The following is a 10,834-nucleotide window of genomic DNA, read 5'->3' on the forward strand; positions in this document are numbered from 1 at the left end:
TCCCCCTGAAGGCAGGCAATTATACAACATAGTACTCCTGGTGATGGGGTGTGGCAGAGTGAAAGTATTAGTTGATCAGTTGTATCTGACTCTTTGTGACCCCATGGATTGTAGTCCACCAGGCTCCTCTGTCTATGGAATTCTCTAGGCAAGAATACTGGAGTGGGTAGCCATTCCCTTCTCCAGGGGATCTTCCGGACCCAGGGATCGAACCAGGTCTCCTGCATTGCAGGCAGATTCTTTAATGAAGCCTGTGTCAGGGAGTAGAGGAGCCAACATAATCTTGGGGAGGATGGATAATTAAAATGGGGTGAGTGCAAACTCAGAAATATATGGTTAGCTCTATCTATAGTGTTGAAGGGGGAAAACCAGAGGGAGAAAGTGTTACTGAACCAAATTAGAGTCTGCTTGACTGTGTTTACAGTAAAGCCAATTTATTGACACTGGGTTTTGAAGAAAAGCACAGCATTTATTACAGGGCACCAAGCAAGGAGTCCAGATAGCTAGTGCTTAAAAGGCCTGAAAACTTTCAAGAGAAGATTTCTAAAGACAGGTTGTCGAGGGGAGACCGTGGAGGTGTGTGATCAACTCATGGACATACTTCCAGTTTGGTGGTGGTGAAGAAATCAGGGGTCAACATCATCAGTCTTCTGGTTCCTGCTGATCTGGGGTCTATACATCTGTGGGCAGCATCGAGTTAACTTCTCCACCTAGTGGCAGTTTCAGTATCTGCAAAATAGCTCAAAGCACATGGCTCAGAATATTACCCATAGCTCTTGGGGATGAACTTAAGGTCCTCAACTTTGTTTAATGGCTAAACCATTAATGTTTTGTCTTGTTTGACAGTTTTCCTTTGTTTCTTCATTTTCTCACGCCTTTGATTAAATTTACTCTTTGGAACTTAGAGAAGGCCCAGGAAGCTAATGTTTTTATACAGACTAGAGGCAGGCAGAGGACACAGGGTCGGGGGGCTGTGCTGGGAAGACCCCATAGGATCCTGCTTGGTTATGAAAGCACAGAACCATTTCTGTGACCTAAAATATGCACCACACAAAATAATACTATAAGGAGAGAAACTTGTGGAACCCTGATACACAGCACCTCAAGTGGGTGCCAGTGATAGGGAAGAAGTAGGAAATGGGCAGGTACTGGCTTCTGAAAGGAAAGATAGAATAAACAAGAGAAGATTCTTGCACAGACTGATGCTAATTTTTTATGAGTATGATTAGCTCAACTCACTTTTACCCAAGGTTAAAAAAGATACGTTTTATAAGGGTAGGCTGCCTTGTTACTCTTCTGGGGTAGTCCACCAATCATGAAATATCTGAATGGGGTTCTTAAGAAACAGCTCTCCCAATAATTTGATTGCCTTTGTGTTTTACAGAAGGCTTGATTTTGCCCAAAGAACCTGAAATTAATTCCTCCACTCTGTGTTATGGCAAAACACATGTTACCATGGTTTCTTAAAACAAAATTTCAATTAGCAGATGGAGCTACTGAAAGGGAAGTGTCTTACTGGTGTAGAAATTTGGAGCAGAATTAAGGCTAAAATAAACACATTTCATAAAGTCCTACCATTTAGAATTATCATGAATTGCTGCCAACAGTATGGTGGTATATTAATTATTGTGTTAAACATTCTTAACTGATATATATAGATCATGAAAATTAGCAAACTTAGTATGAACATTTAGTTTATAATATTCTTTATATTTTATCAATAATATTTTTAAACTTGGAGAATGTTGGTTAGAAGTAGAAGAAATATAGGAATTTACTTAGATTTCACTGTGGAGGATTATAACCACTGGAACATTTTGAAAATGTTGAAGTGAATCAATTGAGATCATCTAAATCCATCAGAATTAAAATCATGTTATCTTTGTAGGGTGTTTTAAACATTGGTAAATTACAAGGTGTGATATAAAGTCAGTTGTTTATTATTACTCAGTTTGTTCTCCTGGTGGTAGTACAAGTTTAGACAGCACCTAAATGGCAACCCACTCCAGTATTCTTGCCTGGAAAATCCCATGGACAGAGGAGGCTACTGTCCATGGGGTCACAAAGAGTTGGAGACGACTAAGCAACTTCACTTTCAGCTGCTCAGAATGAAGACTACATTTCCCAGCATCCCTTGCAGCTATTTGTGGTCACATGGTGATGTCTCTCTGCTGTTAAGACTGTTTCACTTTAAGATCCAGCAACTTGCACACTTTGCCATCTTTATTCATTTCTCCTTGCTTTCTAGAATGTGTGCTGCTATAGCTTCTAGGCTAGGTTTATTTATGCATGAGAGAAATCAATTTCTACTTAAGGTAAGAAAAACTATCTGGAGTTAGCCTCTTGTGGGGGAGCCTTTGTGTGTTGGTCACTCAGTTGTGTCCCACTCTTGGCAACCCCGTGGACTGTAACCCACCAGGCTCCTCTGCCAATGGAATTCTCCATGCAAGAATACTGGAGTGGGTTGCCATTCCCCTCTCCAGAGGATCTTCCCAACCCAGGGATCGAATTCCAGTCTCCTGTATTGCAGGCAGATTCTTTACTGTCTGAGCCTAGTTCTAGGTATTGCAAGTTCTTTCATTAGCCTCATACGTTTGATATTTCAAAGGAGCAGCCGGTGTACTTGACAAGTTCTCACAAATAAGTAAATACATTTCCTATTGCAGTTCCAAGTGTCAGTGGTGACACTCAAGACACCTTGTTGTCACGCTTTTCTGTTCTCCCATCTTCTTGTGATACCCATGTGACTCACTATGGTGTCATGGAATATGGAATGAAGAATTCATATGAAGCAATGAGATTGTCTTTCACTTTGTGATGTTTGGGGTCCAAGAAGGTCTTGCGTGGCTTGCCCTGCTGACCTTTGGGATCCGTGGGCCCTACTGTCCACCCCCACCACCCCTCCCCCTGCTCTCCAGCCATACTGGCTTTTTTCAGTCCTGTCTATACTCCAGGCCCCTCTTGCTGCAGAGCCTTTGCATCTGCTCCTGCCTCTCTCAGGAAGCCTCCTCCCTGCTGTCTTATCTCTCAGGTCTCAACTCCTACATCACTTCCTCAGGGAGCCTTCACTGTTCCTCCAGATGAAATAATTTGCTTTCAGAGAGGGTCTGTGTCAGTCTTTGCCCAACACTTTATTCCTGGTACTTAGCACAGAGCCAGGCACTAAGTGAACGCTCAGTGAGATGTTTGTTTACGAAATGTGGAACAACACTGATTACCAAAATTGACATTGTCCTCCTTCACATTTGGAGCATCAAGGAGCTAGATGAGGAGAGGTGTGACTTAATTATGCAGTACCAGATCTAAACTGTTCCAAGTTGTTACACTTTGTGTGTCCAATTGATATATATATATCTACAGGTTACCTTTATTCTTATAACAGTGACCTTTATTTTATAGCAGAATTCTACTACACATAAATATTGAGAGGAGTCATTGGAAATGCAGATTACTGTTGAATGCAACTTAAAACATACTCTTTCCATCTCATATTGGTAGTACAGATGTTTCTTACTAAACTCAGTGGTACTATTAGAAATGAAACATATCTGCTAGACTAGTGAGGAACATTCCCCACCAGTGCCTCTGAAGACCAGGCCCCTTAGCTTTTCCTTCGATTTCTGGTATCAGCATAGTGCTGGCCACACGTTAGATATGTACCATGTATTTTTGAATAATATGACTGAAAGAATCAGGTTATAAATTCATCCATCTATCTATCTGTCTGTCTGTCTATCTACTGGGGTTTCCCAGGTGGCTTGGTGGTAAAGAATCCTCCTGCAATGCGGGAAACATGCATTCAGTCCATGGGTTGGGGAGACCACCTGGAGAAGAAAATGGCCACCTACTCCAGTATTCTTGCCTGGAAAATCCCATGGAGAGAGGAGCCTGGTGGGCTACAGTCCATGGGGTCGCAAAGAATTGGACACAACTTAGTGACTAAACAATATCATCATTACTGTCTTCAAAATAGATACCAAAGTAAAAGACTAGCAGGACCAAAGAATCAGAAATACCTCATCCCACCTCCTAAAACTGAATCTCTTTCCTGACTCCACCTCCCTTCCCAGTACCACCTCAGCTCTTATCTCTGCTTTATACTCTAAGTGAAGTGAAAGTCGCTCAGTCATGTCCGACTCTTTGCGATCCCATGGACTATTCAGTCCATGGAATTCTCTAGGCCAAAATACTGGAGTGGATAGCCTTTCCCTTCATTAGGGGATCTTCCCAACCCAGGGATTGAACCCAGGTCTCCTGCATCACAGGCATATTCTTTACCAGCTGAGACACAAGGGAAGCCCAAGAATACTGGAGTGGGTAGCCTATGCCTTCTCCAGTGTATCTTTCTGACCCAGGAATTGAACTTCGGTCTCCTACATTGCAGGCAGATTCTTTACCAACTGAGCTATCAGGGAAGCCCAAAGTTTACAGCAAGTACCCTTGTAAGAGTCAACTCTGTATTCTCTTCTGTTCTCTTCTGGGTCCAATGCAATCTGCCATAACTGCTCTTACTTAGGTGACTAGGAAATGCTCATACTTTTTTGGGGGCCATGCCATGGAGCATGTGGGATCTTAGTTCTCTGACCAGGGATCAAACCTGCACCCCCTGCAGTAGAAGAATGGAATCTTAACCACTGGACCACAGGGAAGTCCCAAGAAATGCCCACACTTCTAAATCCACCATGCACTCTCTGTTTCCATCTAACTGAGGACACTGGACAGAGTTGGTTGCTCTCTCCCTCTTGTCCTTCTTCTTGGACCACTTTTCCCCTCTCCTCAAACACTAGCTCCCCAAACTCAGGATTCAGGTTGTGTTCTCTTTTCTACCCACACCTGAGCTATGATTTTATAGCTTTAAATACCACAGATATGGTAGCCTTGCCCAAATTTACATGTCTAGCCCTTACTCTTTCCTTCGGCTCTAGATTCCTCTATTTGACAGCCCTTTCAACAGTGCTCCTTGGACTTCTAATATCTTGAATTTAGCACGTCTAAAAGCAATCCCCCTCCTCCCTGCCACTACTGCTCCATCCACAGTCTTCCCCAAGTCACAAATGGAAACCCCATGCTTCCAGTTCTCAGGACAAAGATCTTCAACTTGTCCTTGACTCCTTTCCCACTATCCACGTCCGATCCATGAGCAAATCTCATCAGATCTGCCTTCAAAACATATCCAGAGTGCCACCTCTCCTGGTGCTCTGCTCCTGTCTAGGTCCCTGGCACCATGCCCTCCCACCTGGACCATGCATCACAGTTTAACTTGCTCCCTGCACCTGCTTCTCTTCTCCACACAGCAGCCAGCACCATCATAAAAGAATGTAAAAATGGAAGTCTGTTCTGAATGCGCATCTTCTCATCTGACTCAGAGTGAATCCAGTACCTTCAGTGGCCTCTGAGGCCCTGCATGGCCCGGCCCCTACTGACCCTCTGCTTCCAGTCTTACAACACTTCCTCCCCTCCCTCTGTCTAAGCGTCTGGTGTCCGAGCCCTTTCTTAAGCATGCAGAACGCTCTGCTCAGGGATTTTGCATCTGCCATTCTCTCTGCCCCATGCTCTTCGCCCAGATTTCTACTGGCCATTTCCCTTGGCTCCTCCATGCCCCTTGCTCAGCAGGCCTTCCCTGGACACCCCACCTGAACTCACACCTCCTCCCCGCCGCAGCACGTGCTGGATCCACTCTTTGATTCATGCTTCTCATCAGCACCTGTCACTACCTGTCGTACTAGATATTTGACCCATGGATCTTGTTCAGTTTCTCTCTTTTCCACTACAGACTAAGCTCTGCCATGTCAGGGCTGTCCTTCTGTTGTGTTTCCTGTTGTATCCTGGTTGTTGTTCAGTCTCTCAGTCATGTCCAATTCTTTGTGACCCCATGGACTGCAGCACACCAGGCTCTCCTGCAGCTGTTGTTCCTTGACCAGTATTTTGGGCTTTGCTTTATCTTGTTGAAATGAGTGAAAAACTAGAAGATGAGCTTGCTCACAATCTTGAGATGTCACTTTCCATCCCTTATGTTGTAAAATTAGTTAGTGTGACAAGCACACTGTGGGGTGAGGACATGAGACTGCACTGCCATCTAATGTCCGTGGAGGGTACCGGTGGGACGTCTACTCAACTTACTAATATATCTGACCAAGGGGCCTCGTAAGTTTACTCCTAGAGATTTCTCAGGTGTACTCATGTGCATATAAACGGACATAAATAAAAATTCTTCAGGGACTTTCCTGGTGGTCCAGTGGCTAAAACTCTGCAGTCCCAATGCAGGGGGCCTGGGTTCAATCCCTGGTCAGGGAACTAGGTCCCACATGCCAAAAATGGGAGTTCGAAAGCTGCAACTAAAAGAGATCCTGGGTGCCACAAGGTGGATCAAGGATGAGATGTGCTGCAGCTGGGATCTGGTGGAGCCAAAAAAACAAATAAATATTCTTTTAAAAAGTTCTCCACTGAAACATGGAATGGGAATATTGGAAATAAACAAAATGTCCATTAATATGGGACTGGCTTAATAAATGATGATTCATCCATTAAATAATATATTCTGTCTCTAGTAAGAAGATTAAGGAGGACTCTTCCCCCCTCATTATTGATAATAAGAGTTATTTCACCAAGGAGAGTGGAAATCGTGGTGGCTGGGACAGAACAGCAGGTGCAGTACGTCACCCTTTGTACTTGCACAGAGTATCTCTAAAGGGACGCCTGGGGTGACTGGCCATGACAGTGACCTCAGTGAGGGGACCGGGAGGGAGGGAGACTTTTTATGGTATATTTAAAATAGGTCTCCTCATAGTCTGCTTGGCTGCCAAGACAAAGGACCTCAGGTTGGGTGGGTTAGACTGCAGACATTGCTTTCTCACGCTTCTGGAGGCTAAAGTCCTAGATTAGTGCAGCTTTGGCATTGGTGAGACGGCTGCTGTCATGCCGTGTCCTCACATGGCCTTTCCTCAGTGCAAATGCATAGAGAGAGCCCTGGTGTCTGTTAGTCTTCAGCTAAGGACCAGTTCTGATCGAATTAGGGCCTCACCCTTATGACCTCATTTAACTCTAACCCTCTTTTAAAACCTTATCTCCTAATACAGTGACATTGGGAGTTAATGCTTCAACCTATGAATTTGAGGGGACAAAATTTAGTTCATAACTGTCTCAGGGTTGGAGTATAATGAAAACTTTATAGGAAACCCTTCAGGACTCTGTGCTGCAAACCTGTCTCCTCTCTCTGACTTTCTCTGTATTGAAGTGGGTTATCTGTACAGAGAAATATATGTGTCACATGGAGCAGTTCACAGCATCTTTGCAAAAGGAACTTCCAGGCCACCCATACCAGACAAAGAATTAAAATTTGGTCAGTCCCCTGGAACACCCCTAGTCCCTTTTTCAGTTGTTAATCCTTTCTTCAAATCAGCATTCTCCCACCTTCTAACAGTATTGATTGCTTTTGCCTGTCATGAGTCTGGTGTGCGCCTTTTGAGGGACTCAAATCTGGCTTCAGTCAGATGCCCACTGGACTAAAGTAGAGTGACCAGCTGTCCCTGTTACCTGGGACTGAAGGGGTAACAGGCACCCAGGACTTTCAGTCTTAAAACTGGGACAGTCTTGAGCAAACAGGACCTGTTGTTACTCACCGCAGACTTAAGCCACTTGATCGTGTGTTCAAGCGTGAAGAAACGAAATGCCTGAAGTTAGGGGTGAACTATCAGAAGCACACGGTGCGCAAGTGTGGTTTTCTATGATGGACTTCTTGTTCCACCATCTGTCTCAGCCTGCCGAGAATGTGCGGCTTTTCGGCTTTGATATTTGCCTGGTGTGGATGCAGGAATTTCTGAGAAAGGGTGTGTGTCAGTTAATGTGCGTGTCTTAGAGGCCGGACCTGACCTCCCTGCTGGTCTCTGAATTTGAACTTGGCCTGAGCCACAGGGAGCTCCTACGTCAGAGCCCAACAGCTCTGCCCCACCATGCCCAGCCCTCCCAGGGTATTCAAGGCTGGGATTTGAGAATTAGAATGCCTCTCCTTGCCTCGAAATGTTCTAGCCTGGGGAAAAAAGGTTTCTCCCGATGAGGTGTGCTCTGAGGCTTCAGACTCTCACTAGGAACATTACTGGACTGTTTTGTAGACGCCTTCCTTCCTTCTTCTGAAAACAAGAAGCAAATTTAGAATCAGTGTGCTACTGCTCCTGCTGCTGCTAAGTCACTTCAGTCGTGTCCGACTCTGTGTGACCCCATAGACAGCAGCCCACCAGGCTCCCCCGTCCCTGAGATTCTCCAGGCAAGAACACTGGAGTGGGTTGCCATTTCCTTCTCCAATGCATGAAAGTGAAAAGTGAAAGTGAAGTCACTCAGTCGTGTCCGACTCGTATCATCGACCCCATGCCCTGCACCCCACCAGGCTCCTCCGTCCAGGGGATTTTCCAGGCAAGAGTACTGGAGTGGGTTGCCATTGCCTTCTCCAGAATCAGTCTAATTAAGGAGAAAAACAAGGGATGTACTTAAATGGCCTAAGTCGTGTAAAGTAGCTTCCAAAGGTGGAAGATTTGAAACATATGTAAGAGAGAGAGCTAGTCACAGAAAGTGAAAATTTGAAACAATATATAAGAGAGAGAGCTAGTCACAGAAAGTGAAAACTGAAGCAAGGATTTTTTTTTCCTAATGAAATCTGTCACAACTAAATTGTTCTTCGAGTTTTTTTGCTGTGTCATAAAGAAGTGATTCCATGTGTTTTAAACTATATTCCAAGAGAATATTTGGAGAATGTTAAAATAACACATTACGCTGTGTGTGACTATTTGGGGAGATACACTGGGGTGTGAGTGCCTTCTGGAGATAACTCAGCCCTTTCTCAGAGATGCCAGCAAGTTGTTAGTGAGGCTGTAGTTAGTTTAAGACCTGCAGACGGGGAGAAAATGCTGGTTTAAAACATGGGCAACAATTTGAAATTCAAGGTGGGTGTTGGGGGCTGATGAAGGCACTGCTTTGCAATCATATTGCCTCTCCAAAGGTCCAGTCTACTACAGGAACAGGGCAATGACTCCTGATTTTCCTAGGAAACCCAAGGAAGCCAGGCTGATCCCAGAGGGAGGCAATGAGGTGTCCATTCAACTCAGCCCTGGGAAGGTGAGAAACTAAAGCTGGAAAAAAGAAATGTGCTGTTTCTGGAAAATTTCACCTACCTACTGTTAAAAGGAAAACCTTAGGCCCAAAATGGAGTCATTTATGCTAAGCGATGCCATCAAACCCGGAGCTTAATACCTAACCCAACTGCAATTACAGTCTCTCAGGAATGGAGTTTTCTGGTCAACGGCAATGAGGTAATCTGTTACATGGACACTCTTCATGCCCCAAAGGAAGATGAGGTAATCTACAATATAGACACCTTCCAGAGCCCATAGGTAGGTTACCTAAGCCTGAAATCATCTTTTTGTTAAACTTCCTTGTTATGCCTTGAAAAATCTTTCCCTTTCTGTAGCCCTTGGCTGCCTTATCCATGAATCGTTCAATAAAGCCAATTAGAGCTTTCCAATGTACTGAGATGGATTTTGTTTCTTTTAACACCACACAGTTACCTGTGAATAGGGTGCATGGTTGTCTTCTCATTAGCTCCCCACACCTAACCTGGGGGTGGGAGAATGAAGCCCCCTTCCCCTCCCTTCCCCTCCCTTGCCCTCCACTCCCTTCCCTACCCTTCCCTACACTTCCCTTCCCCTCCCTTCCCCTCCCTTCCTTCTCTCTCCTCCCCTCCTCCTCCCTCCTACCCGACTCCTTCACTTACTGTGTTAGTGCAGATCAGATAAGATCAGATCAGTGGCTCAGTCGTGTCCGACTCTTTTTGACCCTATGAATCGCAGCACACCAGGCCTCCCTGTCCATCACCAACTCCCGGAGTTCACTCAGACTCACGTCCATCGAGTCAGCGATGCCATCCAGCCATCTCATCCTCTGTTGTCCCCTTCTCCTTCTGCCCCCAATCCCTCCCAGCATCAGAGTCTTTTCCAATGAGTCAACTCTTCACATGAGGTGGCCAAAGTACTGGAGTTTCAGCTTTAGCATCATTCCTTCCAAAGAAATCCCAGGGCTGATCTCCTTCAGAATGGACTGATTGGATCTCCTTGCAGTCCAAGGGACTCTCAAGAGTCTTCTCCAACACCACAGTTCAAAAGCATCAATTCTTCGGTGCTCAGTCTTCTTCACAGTCCAACTCTCACATCCATACATGACCACAGGAAAAACCATAGCCTTGACTAGACAAACCTTTGTTGGCAAAGTAATGTCTCTGCTTTTGAATATGCTATCTAGGTTGGTCATAACTTTCCTTCCAAGGAGTAAGTGTCTTTTAATTTCATAGCTGCAGTCACCATCTGTAGTGATTTTGGAGCCCAGAAAAATAAAGTCTGACACTGTTTCCACTGTTTCCCCATCTATTTCCCATGAAGTGGTGGGACCGGATGCCACGATCTTCATTTTCTGAATGTTGAGCTTTAAGCCAACTTTTTCACTCTCCACTTTCACTTTCATCAAGAGGCTTGTTAGTGCAAGTTGAGGCCAAAACCGAGAAGTCAGAGTTTGGAGTGGAGAAAGGTTTACTGCAAGGCCAAGCAGGGAGACGGGTGGCTCACGCCCCCTAAAACCCCTGAGTTCCCATAAGTGTTTCAGCAAAACATTTTTAAAGGGCAGAAGAAGGAAGGGGGTGGCAGGGTATGTGATGAGCTCAGGCATTCTCTGATTGGCTGATGGTGAGGTGTCACAGGCGTTGACAATCATTAGGTGCCAGGAGGTCTAGTTGCTACTTGCTTATGATCATCAAGTGGTTAACGTTTGGTGGGGGGTTTTCACACCTGTCAGTGTG

General features: G+C 45.0%; 1 long non-coding RNA gene across 1 annotated transcript; it reads right to left on the reverse strand.

Moving 5' to 3' along the window:
* Positions 1 to 417: 417 nt before the first annotated feature.
* On the reverse strand, positions 418 to 10,628 carry LOC147367636 (uncharacterized). The gene is made up of 2 exons (XR_015168842.1): positions 9,761 to 10,628; positions 418 to 729 (listed from the first exon to the last, which is right to left on the reverse strand). It is a non-coding gene; the product is annotated as an uncharacterized LOC147367636 (long non-coding RNA).
* Positions 10,629 to 10,834: the final 206 nt, after the last annotated feature.

This window comes from Bos grunniens, chromosome 8 (assembly GCF_055505025.1).
Source record: "Bos grunniens cultivar Pamir isolate PY7600 chromosome 8, Bosgru_T2T1.0, whole genome shotgun sequence".
Lineage (NCBI taxonomy): Eukaryota > Metazoa > Chordata > Mammalia > Artiodactyla > Bovidae > Bos > Bos grunniens.